This window comes from Chionomys nivalis, chromosome 24 (genome assembly GCF_950005125.1).
Source record: "Chionomys nivalis chromosome 24, mChiNiv1.1, whole genome shotgun sequence".
Classification (NCBI taxonomy): Eukaryota; Metazoa; Chordata; class Mammalia; order Rodentia; family Cricetidae; genus Chionomys; species Chionomys nivalis.
In genome coordinates, this window is record NC_080109.1 from 17,753,544 (window position 1) to 17,780,417 (window position 26,874).

The window sequence follows — 26,874 nt, forward strand, 5'->3', positions numbered from 1 at the left end:
ATATGGTCTGGTCTAGAGCAGAAGGCAGGAAGCGCCTCAGTGCCGAGAATGAGCAGTGCTATCAAGAAAGGCAAGTGGAAGCAAGCAGCAGGCAGGGCAGCCATGGAAAGGGATTTGGTTAAACACCTTTAGCAATATAGTCTTACAAGTGCTGTGGATTTATTCCCTAGAATTGAAGAAAATGCAATAGTCACCTCTGTGCTCTGAGGCAAGTGAAACATGGTGTTTCTATGTGCAACCAATCTCTTACTTGGGACCAACACAACAAAGAAAATTCAGAATTACTGAAGATTAGAATATCAGAATTGGTTCAATTGGTGGGTATTCATGGAGCCCATGGACTAATCTTCACCTACTTTCAACCTTCTTCTTTGAGTCAGGGTATCTCAGTCATTATATGACTAATCAGCCCACCAGATTGATCCAGAGAGCCAGAGTCCCTGGCTTCTCAGTAGCAGACTTACAGGCAGGCTGGTAGGACCACCGCGCTTTTGTGTAGGCTCCTGAGTTCTGAGCTCCATTCCCCGTGCCTGCTTGCTGCTTATGAGGTGCCCTAGCTTCTTTTGTTGTGATGGAACCTGACAAAAGGCAGCCTACAGGAAGGAAGGGTTGACTTGTCTTTCAGTTGTACTTACAGTTCATTATTGCAGGGATTTCTAGCAAATAAAACGTGCAAAGGGAAATAAGAAAAAGGTAGCGGTGTAACATGGGCTTTCACACGTACAGTCGAGAGCAGAAACAATACACACATCCTTGCATGTTTGCTCTCAGCTAGCTTTCCCCTCTCTTAGAACATCTGAGACCTTGCCTAGAGAGTGGTAGCCCACAGTGGGCTACTCTTTCCCACACCGACTAACAATCTAGCCAACCACCCTCAGACATGGTCAGGCCACCTCCTCTAGACTATTCCTCATGAAGTGTCTCAGGTGATCTGAGGTTATATCACGCTGGCAGTTAAAACTGACCAGCGTACACTGCAAGCACTTTAGGCCCTGAGGCATCTCTCCACCCCAACTGAAATGTCTGATACAACCGTATGGAACAAACGCCACCCCTCATGTCAATCACATCGTCATCATCTTCAAATAATAGAAGAGAGGCTCTAGAGTCTTCTCTCACCAGAGCCTTGCAGGGAATAAGACATCAAGCCTCCTGTGCTGCAGAATTCTACCTGGAATTCCCAAAATCTTGAAATAAGAGTCAGGTGTGGGAGATTCTTAAACCAATGTATCTAAGATAAAAGTGTGTCATGGGAGGGAGAGGCTGTAATTAAAATAATTAAATATGTAATATTGGCATTTTAGTAAATAAAAGATACAAGATTAGACATGAAACAGGGAGTGGGGAGGCAAAAGTAGATATTTTATCTATTTCTGCTTATGTTATGTAATTTTATGTGATGTTGTGAATCACTTTCTAGTATGCCATAAACTTATGTGGTATTGCCTAAAAAAATTCTTGGCAAATTTTTGTTAATATACATATGTTAATAAATATTTTGAATTATAGTACACAAATGAACTAAATTATATATGTGTATATAGATTTTTAACATTGTTCATTATAGAAAAATCTGTGACCTTTTTCCTTAAAGATATGGCCACAACCTTATTAATTCTTAAAGCTGATACTCCTAAATATGACAACTACCGGGGTTATTTTTCAATCCTGAAGTATATTCTAATGGGTATCTAATTATGCGTAACATTCCTTTCTTTTGATTTTATAGTATTATAGTATTCTATATCTCTGTCCTTTTTCATTCATTTGTTTTCTCTCTCTCTCTCTCTCTCTCTCTCTCTCTCTCTCTCTCTCTCTAAATCATCCGCTGTGGCATCCTATTACTTCTTACTTTTCTGGCATCTTTGAAATGCTTGAAATGCCTTTAAGCTATGTGTATTTTTTTTTTTTTTTGGTTTTTCGAGACAGGGTTTCTCTGTGGTTTTGGAGCCTGTCCTGGAACTAGCTCTTGTAGACCAGGCTGGTCTCGAACTCACAGAGATCCGCCTGCCTCTGCCTCCCGAGTGCTGGGATTAAAGGCGTGCGCCACCACCGCCCGGCTCAAGGGATGTATTAATTCTTGACTCTGAATAAGAAAAAAAATCATTATCACCTCAAAAATTGATACAAGTTTCATAGACACATTCTTTCCACTTTACCTTGTTCAAAAGCATGTAGACTGGGAGATATGATTATAAAGTATTGTTATTTAGTATGTGTGTGTGTGTGTGTGTGTGTGTGTGCCTGCACATATGTGCACATGTGTGTATTTGCCCAAAGAAGTCAAAGATCTCCCATTTCCTGAAACTGGAGAGTTTAGCAGTCAGTGTGAGCTCCCTAACACTGATGCTGGGAACCAAACTTGGCCATAGTGCTCTTAACTGCCATATCTCCGGCCCTCGATTTTAATATCAGTGCACTGGCCATGGCTTATTAATCCATTTAACAATTATGTATTGATCCCTGACAATATGTGAGGATTTGTGACTGGTGCTAAAGCAGCGTGTGTTTTCCTGTCTTCCTCTAGGTGTTCTCTAAGTCTGGAGCTGGGGAGGATTTGGGAGACAATAAAGATGGAGAAGCATGTAGCAAAAGCAGCAACTCAGTTAAGTTCATCAGGCCTTACGTGCTTATCGCGCTAAGCAGGTGGCAAGGAGGACAGACCTGGGCAAGGCCTTGGTCCTCATGGGCTTCTAAGCCACTGGCAAAAGGTAAAATTATTCAACAATTGTTAACTGCTTCATGGCCGAGGAAAAAAATCAGAGAAAGGTCATGAAGGATCAAGAGACAGACAAGTGACTTGGTCAGATGCATAATGCTAACACTACCACCCTGCGATGTGAAGTGGTAGTGTGGGCTTCAGAGTCATCATATTGCCCTATGCGTGTTTGTCATGCTTCTATCCTGGAGGCTGGGCGCCAGACAGCAGCATCCTAGCATTTCTGCTGTCCTATGGGACCTTGCAGCGTTCTCTCCTCCTCCTGAAACCTAAGTCACAAATCTTTTGGAGGCGACAGGAGATTATCTGATCAGAGTCATTTGCACTAAGGCAAGGATGGAGGCTTACCTTCACAAAGGACAGCTTGTTAGCCCTAATGAACTGCTAAGAGAGGAAGCTTTGTGCACCCTGGGGAAGGATCCTGGCCCCTCTCCTTCTCAGGCTCCCACCACACTTCTCACCCTTTCTTTCCTGCTGAAGTAAAGGGATTAGAAGCTGGTGAATTCTCAGACATCCTGACATGACTTTGAGCCTCCCAGAGGTAGACAGGATGCTATTAGAAGTGGGGTAGCTAAAATTAGGCCTGAGGGCTCTCAGCATTTTGTGTCAATATAAAAAAGCCTAGACCTACAGAATCAATTTTCTGGGAGTCACCCCTGCATATTGACATCACAAAGCCCCCCCTAGATGGTTCCAGTGTGTGGCTTACTTCTGCTGAGCCAGAATTCAGAAATGGAAGTCATTCGGGATCAGGAGCAATCCATGGGCGTGTTCAACTTGTGATGGGTAAGATTTAGTTGACTCAATAGAAACAAACAGTGGTAGTATCTATAGGAAAATTGTTTGGGCAAAGTGCTGCTCATATGCTTCTAGAAGTTGGGGAGTTAGGATAGCTGTGCAGAGCAGAAATGGTGAAGGAGAGGTACATGTAGTTGCACACTTGCTTCGCAATGATGCTTCTCAGGCAAACAAAACAGGTGTACTCTATTCGGTATGCCATAATGGTCTACAGACATAAAAGCAAACCAGACCAGCCACTGAGATCACACAGACGATACTCCCACATGTTTTTAAACGCTTAGGTTGATGTTGCTTTCAATTCCCTGCCTTATCTCTGCTACAGAAACATATCCCCAAATCTCTTCAAGAGATGTCAGAGTATCAGAGAAAGTAAATGTGTCCCGGTACTTCCTTGTGTGCACTCAAAAATAAGCATTCCAAAACCACTTTTGCATATGATACTACATTTTATAAATTTACTTAACACATTTATATACTTAAATCATACACATAACTTAATAAGAAATGCCTCACTTGATTTCTTTTGAGGTTTTTGTGGCAGATTTTAACGCACAGTACTGTGAGTTTGCCATCAATGCAGATGACCCACCCGCTGGAACAGGGCTGATCTGAATATCCATGCTTCCTCAAAGGGCATCAAGAGCACCGAATTACAATAGACTAACCCTGCAGCTTCCCTGTGCTGTGCATCCTTAGACAAGGAGGAGCCCTCGTTTTCCTTTCCAGACTTTTCAGGTTGTAGCTTACCAGGTGACCAGACAGTGAGGCACTTTTGTGCTAGAAGTTACTGCCGTCAGTTTTCCTATCTGGGCTACACGAAATGGAATGGTTGGCATAACCTCAGCTTCCTCTAGAGGCTGTGGGCACCGGGTCAACAAGGGTAGGCTCCAAGCACCGTGAAAGACACAGTCTAGCTGTGACAATGACTTTGAAGGCATAGGTTATGCCCAATTTTAGAAACTATGTGACTGTATTTGTAATATGTGAGAGAAATGTGTACAACTAATGGGTCTAATCAGACGATTGTTTTTTTTTTTTTTTTTTTGAAAGTATACTTTTTTGTTTCTGTTTGCTTTTTTTGAGATGGGGTTTCTCTGTGTTACAGTCATGGATGTTCTGGAACTTCTTTTGTAGACCCAGCTGGCTAGAGCTCTGAGAAATCCACCTGCCTTTGCCTTCCTAGTGCTGGGATTAAAGGTGTGCACCACCATGGCGGGCCCAAAAGTGTGTGTGTGTGTGTGTGTGTGTGTGTGTGTGTGTGTGTCTAGAAAAAAAAAGAAGCAGACTCACCCAGGAGGAGTAGAAGACTGGAAATAGTCAAACTGAGGGCTGAAAGCAACAAAATAGAAACACAGAAAACAATCCAAAAAATCAATGAAACAAAAAGCTGGTTCTTGGAGAAAATCAACAAATTGACAAACCCCTATCCAAACTAATCAAATGACAGAGGGAGAACACGCAAATTATTAAGATCAGAAATGAAAAGGGTGTCATAACCACAGACACAGAAGATATTCAGAGAATCATTAGGTCTTACTACAAAATCCTATGTGCCACAAAATTGGAAAATGTAAAGGAAATGCGCAGAAGCTCTCAAAGGCAGAAGAGGGAATTGGAGCACCTTGACTTGTCGTTATAGGCGGCTGTGAGCTGATAGGTGCTGGGAACCAAACCCTAGTTCTTTAAGTGAGAGCAGGAAGCACTCCATCACTGAGCCACTGCTCCTGCTTTATCATTATCATCATCATCATCATCATCATCATCATCATCATCATCATCCTCTCCTGCCATCAGATTCAAACAAATGTCGAGCCTTATAGACATACGAATCACCAAAACATGTATGCTACACATCTAGCTGCCCTCTTCTTTTCTAGGGCAGAATTCTATTACTAGTTGGAGGAAAGAGTGAGTACTTCTGTAAGGAGTCTGTGCAGTCTTCCAGGGCAAGCTCATCAGCACTCTGTGGCTGATCTCTTTGACTACTGCACGCTGTCCCTTACTGTGTTTGCTGGTGTCAGTTTCATTCATTTTGTAGAATCACTCTTTTAAAACTGTGACATCATATACTTTTGTTGTATGATAGGGCATTTCTTGGGAATATTCCCCCCCCCAAAAAAAAAAAACCAAAGTGAGTTCAAGGCCAAAACAAACAAACAAACAAACAACAACAACAACAAAAAACTGTGACATCAACAGACAAACATTGCTTCTCTTTAACATCCTCAAGGACTAGAACGTGTAAGCTTTGAAATGATATTTGAAAAAAAAAAAGAATATCCAATTGTGTTATCTTTTGTTTTGTCATAGATAATAGTGCCTTTAAAAATTGTTTGGCCTTGATGTAGTTACCATTTATCTGTTCCTAGATATAAGGTAATATGTGCTTATTTCAAATAATATAACAAGTGCCTAAAATAGGAGTGTATTGAATCTTTTCATGGCGGCACAGTAGAGATATTTATGCGTGATTATTCTCAACTAGTCCATAACTGCCACCCACGAGCTTACTCCCATGCAGAGATAAGTTCCTTCCACAGTTTCAGACGCCCACTCTCCACAAAAACACTTTCCTGCCTGTCATTTACTCTTTGCAATTAAATAACGTAAAAGCTAACTGCATGAAAGAGGCTGGCCACGCTGCTCCTCCTGCAGCAGTGCTTTCTAAGGGCCCTTTAAACTAGAAACTGAGTCGGGACACCTGTTCCCATGGGGAGATTTTGGTAGTCTGTTTATCCTAGCAAAGTCCTAGTGGGTCTGTCTGCTAGAAACCAGAAGTAATTTTCCGGGTCCCCAAATACCAACTACTTCGTGAAGGCACCGAAATAGTGGCTTTGCTAGATCAGTCTAGAGCATGTATAGATAAAAGGTACCTTTGGCCTGACGCCCTGCTTGTACATAGATAGCAGCCTAAAGTATTAGGAAACAGAAGCGCACACGTACTTGTGGCATAACCAGAACTGTCCTTACTTAGAAGAAGTAGCCAAAGACAATATTTTATTCACCCGTAAATAGGTGCTCAGCAATTCAGGCTGAGCACTCACAGTTGGAATTCCTGGCAACAAGTGTCCACATGCTGAATACAGCACTTGAGCCATTTTCCACTGGTAAGAGTCCCTGGCCTGCTGGCTTGTCTTTGGCCTCCACAGGTAGCAGGGCATACCCGTGCCCCTTCCCCAGTCTGGTGGACCTGGGCCTGCCTGTGTATGCAGCAACAGTTCTGGCAGAATCAGATCAAGAAATTGTGGCCCTTTGTTTAAGGAAGTAACAAGGTCATTGGTTCCTGTAACCGAAGACTGCACATTCGTTTCCCGGCCGCCCAGACCCAAATGATACTCCCATTTTTGTGTGTCTAGAAGCCCTCTTTAATTTTTTTTCTTAACTTTTTTTAGGTCTTAAGTGGATCCATGCCCCAGACAGTGGGTGCAACTATGTAAGCAAAGATTGCACGTTTGTTTCCCAGTCACCTAGACCTGGATAATACTCCCGTTTTTGTGGATCTAGAGGTCCCTGAACAATAAAGAGGAACAGGATTCAGACAATCTCTTTAAATTGCAGTTTCCAGTGAATGTTATACACCTCTAATCCTTGAAATTATGACCAGAAATGACTTCGTGATTGGACCTTCAATAAATTACAGTTATTATTGTTGTTTTATAAGTGGGAAGTAATTATTAATTTTAAAATATAAATCATTTTTTAAAAAATAGTGCCTATTAAAATTCACATCTGTTCAAAATGCAAGGACTCGAATCACATTCCAACGTTTAAGAAACATTCAGCAATGGATTGTAAGGTAGTCCAGTCATAGGGATAGAGCTTACTTGAGGTCTGCTAAAGGATCAGTAGGATATGCTTAACAGATGCCTGAATATTTTCTTGAATGAGAGATAATTGAGAAACATCACTCTGGTCCTGCCCCCCCAATACCACCAGTGCTGGGGTCAAACCAGGGCCTTTGACTAGGTAGAGGAAGCATTGCATTGCTCTCAGTTGTCCAATGCACACCTTTCTTTTATCCAACACTCCTTACCTGCCTTATGAGCAAAAATATGAGAAGACAAGTCAAACTAAACCAAGAAAATCTACCAATTTAAAGAATACTGTGAACCACTTTCTTTGGGACATAAAGGGTTTATTATATGTCCTTTATTTTATTTATTTATTTATTTATTTGTTTATTTATTGATTTATTTGTATACACTCAAGGAATTTGGTCCAGGATAGAAAATTCGGTCACCTTTTGGTGTCTTTTATGGAACATGAATATAGCAGCTGCTCAGGTCTCTGAGGGGGAAATAGTGGTTGTGTTGCCGAGGACCCATTTGTACCAAATGCGTGTGCCACAGGAATGAGTGACTCACCCCAGGAACAATTCAAGTTTGAAAGGTATTCTTTTCTGATGTGGTGGATTTCTAATGAGAGGGAGGAACAAAGCCAAATAAGAGCGATGATAAGGGCCCTTTACTTTCGGGAAGGCATCCTTGGTAGATACTGCTAAAAGACACTCACCAAGCTAAATTGTTGGGCCTCAAGGCAAGTGCTCCTCCTGCCTCCTCTTCCTAGTATCTAGTTCATCTCTACACATGTGTGCACTCTTGTTATTCAACTGATATAGCTTACATCAACATCCGAAGGTGTATGCATTTATCACACACAGCACAGTTTCTTGAAATTAGACATTTTAGAATTGTACCATCTAGCTTGTTAACATATATGACTTCCCATAGTTGCCATTTGTGTGTGTGATGAGTACATTTAATATCAATTATCTTAAGTACCACCTCCCTCTGTTTAGAATGGCTATCATCAAAAAGACAAAACCTAACTATTTTTGTTAAGGTTGTGGGGAAAAAGGAATCCTTTGCACTGCCAGTAAGGATGTGAATTGGCCCAGTATGAAGGGGCCACGCAAAACTGAAAATGAAACTTGTATGATCCAGCAGCCTCGCTACTTCCTGTACATGCAAAGAAAACACATCAGTATTTTGAAGAAATATAACAGTGTTATGTTCGTTGCCACACAACTTAAAGTAGTCCTTGTGGTAGCAACCTGAGCATTTGTCAATGGATGCATGGGTGAAGAAAGGGCATAGCATTCCAGCTGCAGAAAATCCAATATTTTCAAGCTCCCTTGCTTCTGGATCATTGTGCTCTAGCCAGAAAGTGCCCTAAGTATCATCATGTCCTCTCCTACCCAGTGTAGATATTCATGGGTTTATTCTCCCATATATGTATGCACTTGGGATCACATAAGCCCTTCGTATTAAGGAAAAATGTGGTAATATGGTGAGTCATCATACCAGATAGGACTATGGCAGGATGGAATACATTGATCAATTAGCTAGTAAGCTCTTGATATCTCTGTTGAACCTGTACAAAAGTTTTGTTATGGCTTTTTCTATATATTTAAAGGGTAGCAGGAATGTTCAAAGCCGAGTTTACAGACTTACGTTGTGTGTGTCTGTCTCCCTAAGGGAAGCAATGAGCACAACTCTCTAGCCTACCTAAGGTTAGCCTTCTAACACATACTTTGTCCAAGACCAGTGAGTGGAATCTTATTGTCAGATGTTGACTCAAACCAGGAATAGAAGAATCCACTATTTCATGCCACTAGCTTTCTGAGTATGAAAGACATTTTTGGTGTCGGGCACATGGGCATCTGCGTGTTGTGTTTACATGTGCCAGTATGTGATGTGGTGCATGTGTGGAATGTGTGGACACCATTCCATGTGCATGTTTGTGATGGCCAGAGATCCACCTCAGAGCTCAGAGTTTTTCTTCAGGCACCATGTACTATTTATTATTTATTTATTTATTTATTTATTTATTTATTTATTTATTTATTTATGTCTTTTTATGCAGGGTCGACTACTAGCTTGGAATTTGCCAAGTAGGCTAGACTGGCTGTCCATTGAAGCCCCAGAAATTCTCCTGTCTCCAATGGCCCAGTGCTGGGATTATGGGTGTGAGATCCTAGTGTTACACAGACATTTTACCCATGAAGCCCACTCCTCAGCCCGGGCATTTGTTCTTGTGGTCCCTCACTAACTGATATCGAGGATATTAGATCAATTAAAAACACACTTTTCAGTAAGAAACGCAATAGCCCCTCCGCAGTTCCCACCCCTCAAGCCTTAGTTCAGTCCAGTTGATGACTTAAAGGTGACTCTTTGGATTGTTTACATCTCTTGGGGTAATTGTAACAATCAGAGGAAATTTATAATCAATACTTACGGAAATAGCATGCTGACACTACTAGGGTTCAACAGCCATTGAAGCTTTGGAAAGAATAAAGGAGGGAACCTCAGAGAGGTTGTCTCTTGGGGCTGGAAAATAGCTGTTCCTACTCCATATGCACACAGAAATTAAGATTCAGGATGACCCTCGCATGACACCAGTGTATATATTTTCAAATGGGCTAGGGTGATAGTCAGTTATTCTGTAACAATTTCCTTTTAAAACTCTTAAGCTAACAAATTTAAATAATTTTTGAACCCTTTTCACTTTTATCAAACTTGACCTATTACTGAAATTAAAGGGCAAAATGTGTAGTTAACCTCTGAAGGTTAGCCTGTCTTATCTGCAATTCATCTAATACAATAATTTATCTCCAAGGAAAATTCTGACCTGTATCATATTTGCTGCTGCCTCTCACACCCAAGTATTTCCTGGCCTATGTTAACCACCAATAATGAATCTTTCAGTGCATTTCTGCCCGTAGCTCATGCATGTACATCACTGCAAATGTTTGCTCCCAGTATACAATGTTGCATCTTTGGTTTTTCGAGACAGGGATTTCTGTAGCATCAGAGCCTGCACTAGAACTTGCTCAATAGACCAGGCTGGCCTCAAACTCGCAGAGATCCGCTTGTCTTTGCCTCCCCAGTGCTGGGATTAAAGGTGTGCACCACCACCGCCCAGCCTGTACTTAACTGGCTTATCCAGTGCTTCTCCCTTCTAGACTGCAGGCCCTTTGAGGATGGAAACTGATCTAAATTATCACGGCTTCTCTGGCTCTAGAACCATGCCCAAAGCAGAGTTTGGTATAAACGTGCACAGAGAAATGTACTTCAAAATGAAAACAAACATTTCTCACATGAGTCAAAATCTTCACCTAATGCCATTAGTGTCACCTAACAATTCTTGGGGTAGGAATGCTACACGGAAAATGGCTCCATATGGCTCCATATTGAAGTCACCAAGTATTAGAACTGCTTCTTACTTCTTTGAATTGTCTCTGAAATTTCCTGATCTCATCTTATCTAATCAGTTTATGTATATGTAGATTTTTCTGCATCTAAATAAATAATGCAGGAATTTCCCTTTAAATAATTTTTTATTTGTTGAGACATAATATAATTATGTCATTTAGAGTGCCATTCTCCAAGAGAGCCTTCAGTGTGTACAGTGCTGACCTACATCGGGCTTCTCTAAGACAGAGCTGCAAATGTCAGATCCTTGCCTGCATCCAAACCAGAAGTTGGCCTGCTTTCCTTATCAAACCTAAGTAGTAGAGGCAATGTCCGAACACACTGAAGATTCCAATTAGAGATCAATATGCCAAGATCAAGTCTTGTGACTTTATCCACCCATCCAATCCCTGAACTTGTATGTTTTTCTTATTTAAGAAAAATGTGAACAATAGCTCTGATTTTACAGAATTACTGAGAATATTAAGTTAATACATAATATGAAGCACCTGAAAAATGATGGCACAAAAAAATGTCTAACACCTCATCATTATCATCACATCCTCCTCCACCTTCTCCGCCTATCATCCTCCTCCTCCTCATCCTCCTCCTCATCATCATCAGGCTTCTCATCCTCATCCTTTTCATCCTCATCCTCCTTGTCGTTATCTTGCTTCTCTTCATCATCATCCTTATGTTCATCCTTCTCCTCCTCCTCCTCCTCCGCCTCATCCTCATCCTTATCATCATTTTGGGCCTTATAATCTCAAGAACCAAGGCACATGTTCACATCTTTCCATTTTACATTTTGAGCACACAAGAAAGTCAGTTTCCCTAGAGTAGCTTTGTAATTGTTTTCAAAATCAAAACTCGGTCCAGGAAGCATTAAAAAAAAAAAAAACAGCATGCTTCGTCAGGAAAGCATTCTGACAGAGAGAGGTTTATGGACAGCCATGACCTCTAACTGTTAAAGAAAAGTATCGCTTGGATTTCTTGGTGGTAGGGTGGGTATTAAGTTGAAGACGGTGGGGAAAGCAACACAGAGTATTACCCTGCCCTCTGGGATTCTGAAATGCTAGTGGCAGACACTGTGAACTTGTCTGTTTTTAGCTCAGTGGAAAAAAGCCAACACAGGAAGAGAGAGAGAGAAAAAAAAACCCTGAACATCTTGGTCTATTTACTGTCTCCTGGGGCCACATTTCGGTTTCAGTTCCGTTGACTCAACTTGGACAGTTTCTCCACCTGACAACTGCATGGAAGCTTCGAGCACAGCCATAATCAAGGCCTCACCCAAGTCACCTCGGGATGCAGCTATTTCTATTTTGTGGGGTTGATTTGAATGTGCAACTCAGAAATGGTGAAATATTGGACTTATTCATCATTTACCTATGAAACATGGAATACATACAGTACAATTTACTAGAAACTGGGGACATAGCGTAAATAACTCAGGATCTTGTCGTCCAGAAAGAAAAATATACAGAAAAGAACAGAATTTTTAAAACAAATTAAAACCAGCCATGGAGGCCCATTCATTCCTTAATCACAACACTCAGGAGGGCTTGGTCAGGTGGATCTCTGTGAACTTGAACCCAGTCTAGTCAACATAGTGAGTTCCGGATCTGTCAAAGCTACACAGGGAGACTCACTCTGTCTGAAAAGCAAAATGATAGACAAAGAATAAAATTGTATTTGCTATTAATAATAGTAAAGAGGGAGGAAGGAAGAGAGGAAGGGAGGAAAGATGGAAGAGAAGGAAGGAAAAAAGACAGATCCCAGGGACATGTATGCACTGCAACCGTATTTCCAGCAGTTGGGAGGTTGAGGTAGGAGAATCATTATCTAGGCCAGTCTGAGCTACATACTGAGGCCCTATCTCAAGCAAATAACAAAAATGAAAACAGCAAAATGGTAGAGAACTGTTGGGCAATCTACTGCAATTAAGTAGGAAGCTGGTAATGAGAGACAACGCCTAGGGGGAATGTTTGCGCTGAGGTGTGAATAAGCTGTTGTATCCCAGTGTATGGGAAGAACATGCTAGAGAAAGAGAAATGACATGTGAAAGAACCCTTGGTCAGTAATTAGCTGGGATCCTGCCATGGTCAGAAAATGAAGAGTCGAGTAAGGAGAGTAAGCTATGAGGAAAGGCGGGTAGGTAGAGAACGAGACAAAGCCTCATCTAAAATTTTGGTTTTCTTCCAAAAAATAAATAAAAAAGCCTTTAGAGTAATGTGGGATAGTTTATAGACAAGAGTGAAGAGTTTCTTAGGGGGGCTACAGGAACAAAGGCTGCCTTGTTGTGTTATATTGTGTGCACAGTGTGGAAGGAGAACCCACCCAGACTCCCGTTGGGCCTAGTTCACAGTCCCGCCAATAGGTGGCGAGCAGCTGAAGATAAGGCTGTCAATCAGCTGAGTAACTGGGATAAGGGTCTGATTCCTGAGAATTACTCTAGCTGGGGAGAGAGTCACCTGGGCCAATGATCTTGGAACACTGAGGCTGGGTAACCGGAGATCGCAGTCAGTAAGTAATGAATGGAAGCTGAAAATGAATCTTTGTCTCCCCAACACAAACATTAGGTTATGTTTATGGCTATAAATTCCCGAGTAGACTATGGGAAGTCTTAGTAAAGGGATGTCCTAGTATTATAGATAAAATGACAGATTTTTCAGTGTGTATAGAATGTGCAGATTTATGGTTTCTAGTTTTCTTCATTACAGAATGGTTTCTGCAACTGTGAGTCTATGTGCACATTCAGCATTAAAAAAAAAAAAACTGGGGCATGATAAATCTATAAAGTTTTCCAGTAAGGCTACAGGTATTCATTTTATTTTCTGGAGATTACATTTTTTTGCAATATCAAAATAACAATTTGAGCTAATATAAAATATAAACATGCTAACATAAAAGTAGTAAAATAAAAAATAAATCCTAACAAATAACTTAAGCAGGTGTTGCTGATTTATAGCCACAATATTTACGTTATAATATATTGAGTTATTAGTATAACTGGCTGTGGCAAGCTGTTGTGTCAAGTTGAAAAACAAAGAAAATACTTAACAAATTAATGAAACTAAAAATAAAATCAAGAAGAATGTAAATGCTAAAATCTCCCTAAAATAGAACTACATTGAAACAAGCTTAATTAATAGGAGAGTTACCCTGATAGGAAAGGGAGTAGAATATAGGAAGGAAGCACTGAGCCAAGTAATTTGTAAACTACTATCTGGTGGTAGTGGGGAGGATGGCAATCTAGTGCACAGAATCTTTCTCTGGGTTCTCTTTTCAGTAGAAATTCTGAAATTATTCTCCCTGTATCATATAGAACTGGGTCAATATATAAGCATGCCAATTTTGTCAGGCCACAGGCTTCTCCCCATGAAAAAATAAACAACACACATAGGAGAGGGTAAGAAAAAAGCCCTATGAAGATGGATTTACCTAATGATACAGAATGAGCTCGGATTACCCAAAATATATAGGAATGTATGCACGGATAGGAAAGTTTCACATATGTATGTTGATAAATGCATATACACTTATATGCTTGTGTTTGCACATGAGCACTTACACTGTTATACTCCATACAAGTGTCATGGAACAAAACCACTAGTGTGGCAGGGACCATGTCTTATAGAGCCACCAACCAAAGAAATGATGAATGAGTCTAGAAATCCAACCAGAAGGAAGTCGAAGCAGCTTAGGGTAACTTTTTACACCCAAAGAAAAGGCGCACTGATATGGTAGATGAGCATCATAAGGACATAGAAACCAGAATGAATGAAGTTGTGACGGTCACGTGTGTAAAAATTGGCAGCAAATAATTTAGGCAATAAAGAATTACAAGTCACAGCAAAAGCTGGAAGTTCCTTGAACCTATACCAACCACATAAACCAAGACATAAATGAACAACTGTGGAATAAAAGATTCTTTGGTCTACAGTAACTTGAAAACCACGTGCAAGCATAGGAGGTGATGTCAGAAAATATATGGCCAGGCCAAACAGGAGGTGCCATTTGAAATGTATGGCCATCCCATGTAGGAGGTGATGTCAGACAATGTATGGCCACCCCAAACAGGAGGCAATGCCAGAAAAACACTCCACGGAAACATGCTAGCAAAATTAAGAATGTTATGGATAATAGTTATGTATTTTTATAAAAAATTATCAGAAGAGATTTTGAATGCTTTCCCCATAAGGAAATAATAAGTATTTGAGATTGATATGCTTACCCTGATTTGAAGATTACACAATGTATTCATGGACCAACATATTACATGTAAGACATTTCTCAGGTGTGTACAGTTTCTGTTTTATATATCAGTTAAATACAGTTGTTTTACCAGAATTTTAAAAGGTAAAGAAATATGTTGTTGAAAGATTATATCCTTTAAAATCTTTAATTTTACCAAAGATAATGGTATGAAATTTTTCCAAGCCAAAGAGAGCAAGAAGGCAAAGAATTCAGCATAATGACTGTTAATTGCATTGTATAGTATCTGTGGAAATTGCCAAGAAAGTATAACTTGAGTACTTTAACAATAAAATAAAATAAATATGTGCAATAATATATAAACTAATTACCTAGAATTTACCATTCCAAATATACACATACTTTAAAACAATATGTTGTACACAATAAATATAAGTAATTTTATTTGCCAATTAAAAAACAAAAAGAGAAGTAACAATTAAATGTGATCATCAACTCTTGATTGAACTGATTACTGGAGGGATAACGTTATAAATGATATTATTAAACAGCAAAACTTAAATAGGGACAGAGATTAGAGAAAAGTAACTCTCAGCACAGATTTATGAAGTAGACCTTGTATATATCTGCTAAGAAAGACTGTACACTTAGTGACTGCACACAGAAGTCAAGGGACTTCTTCTTAGAGGGGCGGAACAAATTGAATAGTGACAGAAAGAAACTTGTGTTATGAGACAAAAAAAAAAGGGTATGATGCACAGATGCCCCTTGAACTATTTTATGACACTTTCAAGCTTGGAATTATTTTTACTTTTTGTTTTAAAGGCCTGCTCTCACTTTTTATACAGCCTCGAACTCATAACTTAGGCAGTCTAAAAAATCATAGGGATTCTCCGCTGGGATTACACGTGTGAACCACTCAAGTCACGATTTTGAAAATAAATAAAAGTTAAAAAAATAGTGAGTAAAAGTTGCTATTGAGTATTCGAAGCAGATAAATTCTCTTTGCTTGCCAGCCTTACCAAGAAGAGTACCTTTGTGGCTCTTCTCATTCAGGTCTTTCTGCCATGAAAGAAATGGACAAAATAACTCGCTTAGAATCATTTTCTTGTGAAAAGACAAATGAAGTGAATGAAGTGTGCTCATGAGTGTCTACGATATTCATCCAGAATCAAAACCGGCTGCAATGAGGTTCTCAGAGACCACATGACAGCACTTGTTTCCAAGGTGAAAAGAGTTTTGAGGGTGTGGTAACAACAGAATAAGGCAAAAGTAAAGGCTCACAATGAAATTTCTATAAATGCAATGCTAACGGGGAAGGAAAGTTGCTCCAGTCCAGGTGCTCTTACCAACAGGCTGACTTCATTCTTATTTACTTATGACATTTCTGAATTTATCAATTCTAATGACATGTTATATACCCTTGGATTTGTATTTTAAAATAAAAAGTAGTATTTTTCTCAGTAATATTCAAAGAAAAAGTATATCAAATAAAAAATTGAAAACCATTTTCAGTTTTGTTTATAATGATGAAAATAAAACTGGAAGGAACACGGACAACATTAACTCTAAGAACCAAGAAAATGTAATGGTCATTCCCAAAAGAAAATTTACATTTTTTAAAAAATGTAAAAGCCAGGATATAATACTTTCAACTTTTTTACTACAGCTCAGATGTGTACATTAAACTCTATGGCATTGAATTTGTAAAGATGGATATAGTCAGTACCAAAATGGGCTTGCTTATATCTTATTTTTACATAAATAATTTCATAGATTGATATTCCCATTCTTTGAATGCATTTATTCACAGCGTACATTTCTGTAAACATAATAATGTTGCCATTTACTCAGAACATATTGTGTATATATAGTAACTTTAAATATGTTAAGGTTTGGCGCTTATTTGTAAGCTACATTAATAATAAATGAGAATGTCCAAGGTCATGTGGTTTTGAAAAGCTAGAAGACCCATTTTTTTGTTTTGTTTTGTTTTTTCCCTTCGGTTTTTCAAGATAGAGTTTCTCTGTGTAGCTGTGGCTGTCCTGGAACTCATGCTGTAGACTGTGTTTGCCTCAGACTCAGAGATCCTTCTGCCGCTGACTCCCTAGTGGGAAGCTGAAAGGTGTGTGCCTCCACTGTCCAGCAAAAGACCCAAATATTTTAAAGCAGAGATTTCTAAATTCAAGTCATGTCATTTCCTTTTGTTTGCATATAAATCATATTCTATCAGACAATGTAGTTTCTTCTCTTTATTCTTGCACATGTGATAATGGCTGAATGAAGGAAAAACAAAATATGAAAGAAAAAAATTAAAAAAATAAAGAAAGGGAAAGAAAGAAAGAGAGAGAGAAAAAGAGGGAGGGAGGGAGGGAGGGAGGGAGAAAGGAAGAAAGAGGAGGTTCATAGTTTTCCAGTGTTCTTTTGGAAGTCTACCCATTTATTAAAAAAAAAATAGTCTTAGTATTTCCAAGCAAAATAATTTTTGAAAAATACATTTGGCTACTGGTTAGGGTGGGATAACACTCATGACAAGCAGGTCACTTTCTTCCACAATGGGTAATTTGGGGCTGGTCAGTGTGAGAAAGAAAAGAAACACCTCCTCACTCGGAGCTAATCAGTATCAACTCTGGGCCTTCAATCTCACACATCCCTGAAGCATCTCCCACGTGTTGCAAACTGGGTCTTCTTAAGATTTGGTTTACAGCAGCTATGAAGTTTCAGCAACCATTCATATCTCCAACAATGGAGATATGTATCACATGCATGGAATTTAACGAAACACTGAAACGTGTGTGTGTGTGTTTATCTTTCTCAAAAGTTAAAATTTGTTTCTGGAAATATATTACAATATTCTTTCTAAATCCACTGAAAACATTTTGATTGGGGACAGACTCTAAATGCTCTGCCCAAGTGAGTCTCTGGGAGAAGAAACACAATGCTAATATTGTCCAGTATATCCCTTCAACGTTCGCTTGTCTCCTGGAAACAGCCAGTCAACCACTCATGTTTCCTGTCCGTAAATAGATTGTTTTCAAAGAAGAAATTCTAAACTTATGTTCCACGATCTAGAAGCCGGCTGCTAATTCAGACTTATAATAATTCACATCAACAATGTCTGCCCGGCCAACAAGACAGCATGTTCTCTACAGCCTTGGCCTTCGTTTACTGCTCTGGGTTACAGTGGTGATCAGCTTAGTCCATATTTTTTTTCTTGGTTCTTATCCAATATCCAATATACACAGTAGTGCCTCATAACGTATCACATACTCTCAATACTTAGTAGTTCATGATATCTAGATATCTCATAGTTAAATGTGCAGATATTTGAAAATACAGGTATTGATAAAGTAGACATTTGAAATAGTATTGTTGCAGTAACATAACCAAATTTGAATAGAGATATTATTGAGTTAATGTGTGAGATTTAAAGATGAAGAGGCACAATGTTATGGGATTCTCAGCTATCAACTTACTCTGGTTAAAATGTCCAACTTTCATTATCAATTACTTTCCTGAATTTACAATGTGAAACATTTGCTTTCCTGAGTCTATCATAAAAAAACAAAATCAAATCAAAACAAAACAAAAAACAGTGAAGACGTTTAGGATCTAGTATGTGAAAACAGTTTTAAAAAGTCAATAGGTACCAGTAGCTGCAACGGAACCAGGAAGACATCACTGCTCCGAAACACTAAAAACGAGATCCAGCAAGAAATGAGATAGCGCGGGTTTTCTTTGCTGGAGGCCATGATTGTCTATTTTAAAAGTAAAATTAAATGTGCCCTCAGATAGGCAAGTCCGGAATGTTTATTTCAACAAATCTCAAACAGTGAATATGTAATGTGTGTTGTTTCCTTAAATTACTTAAGTTTTGTGAATTTCCACAGGCAAACCATGCAAACCACAAGCGTGTAACTGAACAGCACTTGAGCGAGCGCCATTGTTCTTCCTAAACCCTGTTTGTTGACTTCAGTGTGCTATGAAGAGTTTTAGCAAACTTGAGGAAACCAAGAGGTCCTAAAAGGAAGATTGTTAAGTTTCCATATTTGAATACACTTACTTTGCTTGGACAGCCAGCTTCTCACACTGGCACAAATGGGAAAAGGATATTTTCTACACGACTTACACTGTTTTCAGATTTGACTCATAAAACTAGTGTAGTTTGATTTGTAATTACTAATATGAATTATCTTTGTTCTATTTTTTTCTCTACTAAGTATCATAAATACAAACTGTTCTTATTAGGAAAGTTAAATTTACTTATTTCGATTTTAAATTCATGTACTAGATTTACATTTCAAATCATTTTTCAACATTTAAGTATTATAATGTAATAATATGAAAAATCCCAAACACTACATGTTAAATAACATTGTTTTTATAGCAGGTAAAAAGAAATATATTCTTTTAAGAAAACTGTTTAATAAATGAAGCATAAAAAGAATAAGAGACTGTTGGAGGATTTTTGAATGTTAGGAATCAACTGCTGGGGGAAAAATAACACTTGAATTTATTATTAATTCAAAAACTTATCTAGCAGGTAGTTGTATGTGGGGCTACCTATAAATGAGGAAGATAGTTTATTTTTATTTTGTAGGTAAAATAACTTTTAGGTTAAAGAAGAACTTTAATTTTTTTACAGCTTAGTAAAAGCTTACATTTGAAGCTAAAACTTGGGAAATTGCTTAAACTTTTTCCATTTAAAAACTTCTACTATTTACATGAGAAAAGTACCAGGCTTACACAGGCTAGTTTGTAATCTGGCCAGCATGCATAACATTGTACCATTGGCATAGAAATAGAAATCCAAACAATAAATTTAAAAGTAACAAGTAACATGTTCTTCTTACCTCTGGGACTTGTTTACTGCTGCTGGTCTGTCTGCTCCATCCGTGTTTGACGGGCAGCACCTCCGAGAGCTCTGTTCTCTGCCAGACTCTCTTCACAAGTGGCAAAAGCACAGAGCTTTTGCTCTGCAAAGGGATAGTGCACAGAAAGAGGAAGTTGCAAAATACCAGTCATTACGCTTTACAAATTCTACAGAGAAGAGAAATTATTCACGAGGCCCTTATAATCATGGGAGCTGAACTATAATTTGTGCATCCATTCATATGTAATTAATGCATATGCATATTTATTTAAAAATTTAGAGAAGTCGAGTCATTGAAGTTTATATTTTGTCAAGTAGTGCTCACTTGTATAAGGAAAAAGCTGCTTGAAGCTCTATGATTCTTACAGAAACACACAACCAGAAAAAAATGCTGTTCTGTGTAAGAAAGGGAATAGCCAACACATGACACATAAATTTGCTTTGATAGATATAATTAATTTAAAGTTATTGGAGTATGACCCAAGCACTCATTTGACTACTGGGGAAAGAGAGTGGTGAAGGAAGGGAAGGAGGGAGGGAGGGAGGGAGGGAGGGAGGGAGGGAGGGAGGGAGGGAGGGAGGGAGAGAGAGAGAGAGAGAGAGAGAGAGAGAGAGAGAGAGAGAGAGAGAGACAGAGAAAGATAGCACATTTTCCCAGAACTGGGGTAGTGGTTCTTTACCTGTAAGTCTTAAACTTCCTTTCTCATGGCAGTGGTCTGTTACATGGAGATAAAGCACGACAGAAATGAAACCGCTACTTATCCACAATCTCCCACAACTTCAGCCACAAGAGTGAAAAACAGGCACAGATCTCATGTCGCTGAACACATCGATGGCTGAGTTCCTTACCAGTAAGGAGAGCAAACGGAAATATCTGAAAGAAGATGGCTGAAAGAAGACATGTTTACAAATATAGGGAAGGGCTAACCAAAGTATCAGCTCTAGACAACTTCCATAGAGGTCTCTCTATGCAGATGGTTGTGCATGTGTATTTCATATGTACATACGTGTTCTCTCAGATTCAGTCTGACAGATAATATAAGTCAATGGTAGCCAATGGGTAGCACTTTCTCCCCTCTTCGCTTGCTTATTGGGGAAGAGAAGGGGGTGGATTGCAAGAATAACACATAAATTACGCAACGCTTCACACACTCTAAGAACCACTTTCTGGACTTTGGAAACCGCTGTGCGGCGGGCATCATACTAAGCCTAAGCTTTCTTTTCCTTTTTTTCTTTTTCTTTTTCTTTCTTTCTTTTTTTTTTGGTCTTTAAAAGCAATTTATTTTCTTTGTAGATTGTAATATAATTATGTCATTTCCACCTTCTGTTTCTTCCGTCCAAACTCTCCCATATCCCCTCCTTACTATTTATCAAGTTCATAGTCTCTTTTTGTTAACTGTTATGTGCATATGTGTGTTTATTAACATATTTTCATGAATACTTAGGTATTACCTGCATAATATTACTTGTATGCTTTCAGGGCTGATGGTTTGGTATTAGATAATCAGTGGACGTGCTCTTTCCTGGGAAAGACTATTTCTCTAGCTCCCAGTATTCCTTAGTTGCCTGTAGTTCTTTGTGTAGGGTTGTAGTGGATTACCTACAATATAACCCTGCAACTATGGTTCAAAAACCCTTGCAGAAGATAGCAGAAAGAACGTAAAAGTCAAAGGATTGAGGAATTTTCTGTGAGATTGTCTCCTAGGCACGTCAGATGTTATGCCCGGAAAGTCTCACTAATGTAACTGCCAAAACACGAGCACAACAAAAGCAATAACAGATATGCTAACAGGGACTGAGGGAAAGCCCAAGAGGCCTCACTCAACCCCACACCCTAAGCTTTTTATTTAATCGTGTGGCCAAAGGACCGATGTTGGGAATGATTAAAAATGGAAACATTTTGCACTTTACTCACACACGTATTTAATGCGAATTGGCGAGAAGTAGAATCGAATAAACCAAGCTAAGAGAACAGCCTGCAGTGAGATACCACAAAAAGAAACGCAAACAAAAAACTCCAAACAATAACAACCTAAGTGTCATCGTCTAAAAGTTGGGTTGAAATCTTCAGTGACAACCTGGCAGAATCGCCCATGAGGGAAATGCTACTGATGTGAACAGGGCCCAGTCTCACCTCCTTAGCACCCATGGGTGCACTTGTAACCCTTCATCTGTCGTTTTCCTATCTACTGCTTCAGTTACAATCGCAGTCCAAAAAAATTTCACGAAAAATTACAGAAATGATACGTAATTTTCAGTTGCCAGAATTCTGTAGCATGATAAAAAAAATCTCATCTGCTTGTTGTATAGAACATGAATCACCTGAGTGCCCAGTGGATCCACATTGGGGGCGCTACCCCCCCATAGTCAGTACTACCCATTTATGTGATCAGAGTCCTGTCACATTGTCTTAGGGCCTACGCTGAAGTCACCTTATTTTACTTAATCACGACCCCAGCATTCTAGAACAGTGATGCTCTACCCACTTTAAAATACCAAAGAGAAGACAGGAAGTATTCCTTTAAAAGGAAAAGGTGAACGTTCTTGGTAATTCAGGAAGAAAATAGATCTCATGGTGGCATAGGTGTGGTTCATGTAATGAGAAAGAAAACGTTGGCAGGCATGGGGAGATTTTGACCTCTGCTGTGGGGAGATCTTGAAATACATCCTGAAGGTTCATGGACCACTACAATCACCTCCTTTTTCATCAACACTAGTATCCCCTTTATCTGAGAGGCTGGTGTCCATGCTTCTCCAACAGGAACTTTATTTTGGCAACTGTGCTTGAGCTTCTGCCAGCTTCACAACGTCACGAATGACCTAACCCAACCTATTGCTCTCTTTTTCTTCCTCTGAAATTTTCGAAGTCATTGCCAATACTAATTCTGCTTGAGTCCTCCTCTCCTTCGGTGTTAGTCTCAAAATGTAATACAGATCTCACCATTTTAGCCATTTCATGTGTGCAGTTTGAAGTTATCAAGGACATCCTCACTGCAGAACGCCAGCACCATCAGCCCCCAGGACTTTCTTATCCATCTACACTGAAACTCAGAGCTCACTCAACAACAACCTGCCCCTGCTCCCTCCCTGTACTCCCTAGCAACCACCATCTACTTCCAGGATTTGACTACTCTAGATACCACAGGTAAAGGAACACATATGGCCTTTGTTCCCCCCATGCCTGGCTTATTTCATTAAGGTCCATAAGTTTCTACCATCTGTCCAAGCTATCTTTCCTCTTCAAGGCTGAACACTGTTCTGTTGTATGCATAGGTCACATTTTATTCCTCATCAGGGAACGGTTGAATTGTTTCTTCCTTGGGCTTTATGGATGCTTCTGCTGTAAACAATACTGTGCACGCATCTTTTTGATCTCTGCTTCTAGGTTGGCTATGCAACCTCAAAAATGTATGTTGTATGACAAAGCCAGGGTTAGCATTTGGAGGGAGTAGCAGATTACTAAGTCCCCCTCGTGTCATACTTTGTCCTTCTGCATTTGGATTCCCGCTTCCTCTATTCACCAAGACTCCTTGCTAGGCAGGAAATGAGCTCCGTGTTATCAAGCTGCAATGACATTTAAGCCCTCTCTTGCCATCTTTTCTCAGCACATGCCCTCTACTGACCGTTTCCTCTCCCTGGACTTGCTTTCTGAGCTCCATTTCTGGGCTTCCCCATCACCTCCTCTGACTGAGCATCAGCTTCCCTGATTTTCTCGTAGGAGCTTTGGCTCTGTACTATCTAGATTCTGCTTTTGCTTGGAGTTGGGTCTGGTAGATCTCTTCATCCCACTGTCTCCTTAACACACTTTTACTAGCAGTCTCCATGAACAAAGACTAACAAATGCTAAATCTTTTAGTTCAAATGTATGTTTTCCTGAAGAAGTTCTGATATAGTGAAGTCCCAGACCATGTTTCCCAGTGAAGGGGGAAAATGAGAGATCGGCTCTACTATCCGTTAAGTCTGACAAATCCACGATCATTTTGATGTCATTTTCTCCTCTGTAAGCGGCCCTTAAATGTTCACCTAAAATGTTATTGAAGATTACAAAACAAAGTTCATTCTTAAGGACTGTAGTATAACATGAATACAATAGCAACATCCATTAGAATTTTCTCCAACTTTTTTTTCTACACATGATGTAAGCACTATGTATATATTTGGTTTATGGTCATAACACCCCAAACATACCCTATCTCATCTAATATATATATACATATATATATATTTGATCCCCTGGTTCCTATAAAATTATATCTATCTATATAATTTTAACATATACAAAATTAAATTTTTTTGTGAGTCTATTTAAAGTTACATAAAACTTCACTGCATATTTTCTCATTGTGTCTTTTAAAACATAATTTCTAAGATTGTGTGTGTAGCCTCCTCCGCAGTGCTAGGATTATCAGTTCATATCCCTGTATATGAGATCTTATATTGCTCTAAGACATACTTTTGAAATAATTTATATATGAATTTCCTTCATTGGCTAAATTTTACAATTCAAAACAGTGGCACAGAAACAGCATCATGAAGGCCTCCCTACCAAAATCCTCAATTCTTTCCTCCAAGAAGATATGAGAAATAGGATTATTAGGACATATGACATAATATATGTCACATGACAACAACTAGTTGTCCCTGCTGAATCACCTTCTCATAAAAGACTTTAAAATATAAACTGTCATCATCTTTAGATCTTCCATGTTGTTGCTAATATTATATAAAATCAGATATTAAAGATTTGTCACTCTTGGGTAAAAAAATGATGTCTTAATAAATTTTAGTTTGTATTTCTAGTTAAAATAGTAGAAACCGTTTTAATGTTGTATTCTTTATTGCTACTGATTGCTATTTCATAAATGCTCATTGGTGGACTTTGCTTGCTTTTATCTTGGGTAGTTGGCTGATTCTTACTAACTTGCAGGGTTGGCAGTGCATTCTATTTTAGCGTGTTGTTGCCCCTTTCAGATGCTGCTGTAGTCATTCCTGCATCTCCTTTAGGGCTTTCTTTTTCACCACGGAACCTTTTGAGATGACTCTCATATTCCTTGATAATGCGCATGCCTTCTGGCACAAGATATTTGGGCTCATTAGTATATTTTCTACCTGGACCTAAAGTCATTCACTTCTCTAAAGAACCATGGCTTCTTTTAGTAAAATAGGATTTCAGGCAACTGCAATTAAACTCCTGTGCAACTTATTACTAACTGAGTTATTGAAAGCATTTGGAAAAAATTTTGTTTATTTATTAAATCAATAAAAATTGTCTTGGGGTTCAGAGTAGTGGTTTATTAGTAAAAAGCTTGTACTACTTTTGCAGAAGATTCATATTTAATTTCCAGGCCCTATGTAGGATACCTCAAAATCATCTGCAACCTGCAACTCCAACTCCCTTCAGAGTTGGTACCTCTAGCTTTTGCAGACACCTATACTCATATATACATACCCACAAGTAGTCTCAAACACACACACGTTCATAATTTTTTTTTTTTTTTTTTTTTTTTTTGGTTTTTCGAGACAGGGTTTCTCTGTGGTTTGGGAGCCTGTCCTGGAACTAGCTCTTGTAGACCAGGCTGGTCTCGAACTCACAGAGATCCACCTGCCTCTGCCTCCCAAGTGCTGGGATTAAAGGCGTGCGCCACCACCGCCCGGCCATAATTTAAAATAAAAAATGAATATATAAATTATTTTAATTTCTCCTATATGCCAAGCAATACATTCTTTTATGCACACATAATCATACATATATACGTCTGTGTATCAGACATTCTATAGCATGCATGAACATTACATCATATATAGTATGAAATAATTTACACCGATAATTTCAATGTAAGAAAATATCTTATAGACTAAAGTTGGGCACAATTTTTATTTAAAAGGATATTTTAATGAAGAAAAGCAATAAAATAATTATTGATTTATATTTAGACTATAGTAATAAACTAATAATAATTAGACTACTACTAATAATAATCTAATTATTTTGATGAATCATAATTGATATAATCTTGCAAAGAAATTTGAAAAGTCATGTAGTTTGGAAGAGGAGCACAGGTTCCTTGCTTTCCATGGTTTTAATCCAGATTTACTACTGCAAACCCACTTCCCATTGCTATTCCTCCTCCTCTTCCACTCCCTTTCCTTCTCTGTTTGAAGGGTAGGAATCTCTAATATGAAAACCTAGAATCTGGAATATTTCAAAGCAGAACCTCATTTGAGTGCTGATATATGGTTACCTGTGGAAAATTCTACTTCTGACTTCATATCATAGATCATAGTCAAATATTGCAGAAATTATGTTTAGAATTTGTGTATAAGCTATGCATGAAATGTAAAAGAACTGAGAGTTTAGGCCTAGGCCCTAATTCAACATTTATCATTATGTACAAGCAAATATTCACCCACATTTCAGATAAGGAGTATTTATACCAGGCCAAATTATCAGGGGAGTACAGTGATTTCTCAGGAAATAATGAACTTATCCCACATGTGTGAGGCCAGGGGTTGGAATCATTAGAACCCACACAAAAACCAAGTTGGTGCAGAAATCTGCTTGAAATCTAGCCTGCCACATACAAAGAGGTGGAATTTCCTAAGCAAGTGCATGGCCAGACCTACCCAAAAGATGAGTTCCAGGTTCAGATACACTCTACCTCAGTATGAGGTAGGGTATTGTCAAGAAAGACATCAGGCATAAATACTGGAATTTTACAAACATGCTATGCACACACATGCATGTGCAAATACACACACATACACATACAAACATAAATATGCATGCACACACCACACACACATACATATACAAAAATTTATCACATGACTGTGCTTATTTTCTTGGAAGGAGATTTCAGTTCAAATGAAAGACAATCATAGTTTTAGGCACGAGTTTCTTCCCAAGCACATTTTCATGGGACTCTCAGAACACAGAAGTAACACTATTCCAGTTGCTATCGTCACAGCTTAGTGGTGAGGGATGAACTTCTAGTTCACTGATTTTAATTTTAACTTGTAAAGAAAGATTTTTATATTCAAACATTGATATATATATATATATATTCTGATTT

General features: G+C 38.8%; 1 protein-coding gene across 2 annotated transcripts in view; it reads right to left on the bottom strand.

Annotated features, from left to right (window-relative positions):
• Mbnl1 (muscleblind like splicing regulator 1) overlaps positions 1 to 19,894 on the bottom strand; it is a 170,242-nt gene extending 150,348 nt beyond the window's left edge. Inside the window, exon 1 of one of the 2 annotated variants that reach the window (XM_057757047.1) lies at positions 19,782 to 19,894. The gene's annotated coding sequence lies outside the window, so the exon portion shown is untranslated. The remainder of the gene's footprint in view (positions 1 to 19,781) is intronic. The other variant, XM_057757030.1, reaches the window with a different exon arrangement.
• Between the last annotated feature and the right edge of the window lie 6,980 nt (positions 19,895 to 26,874).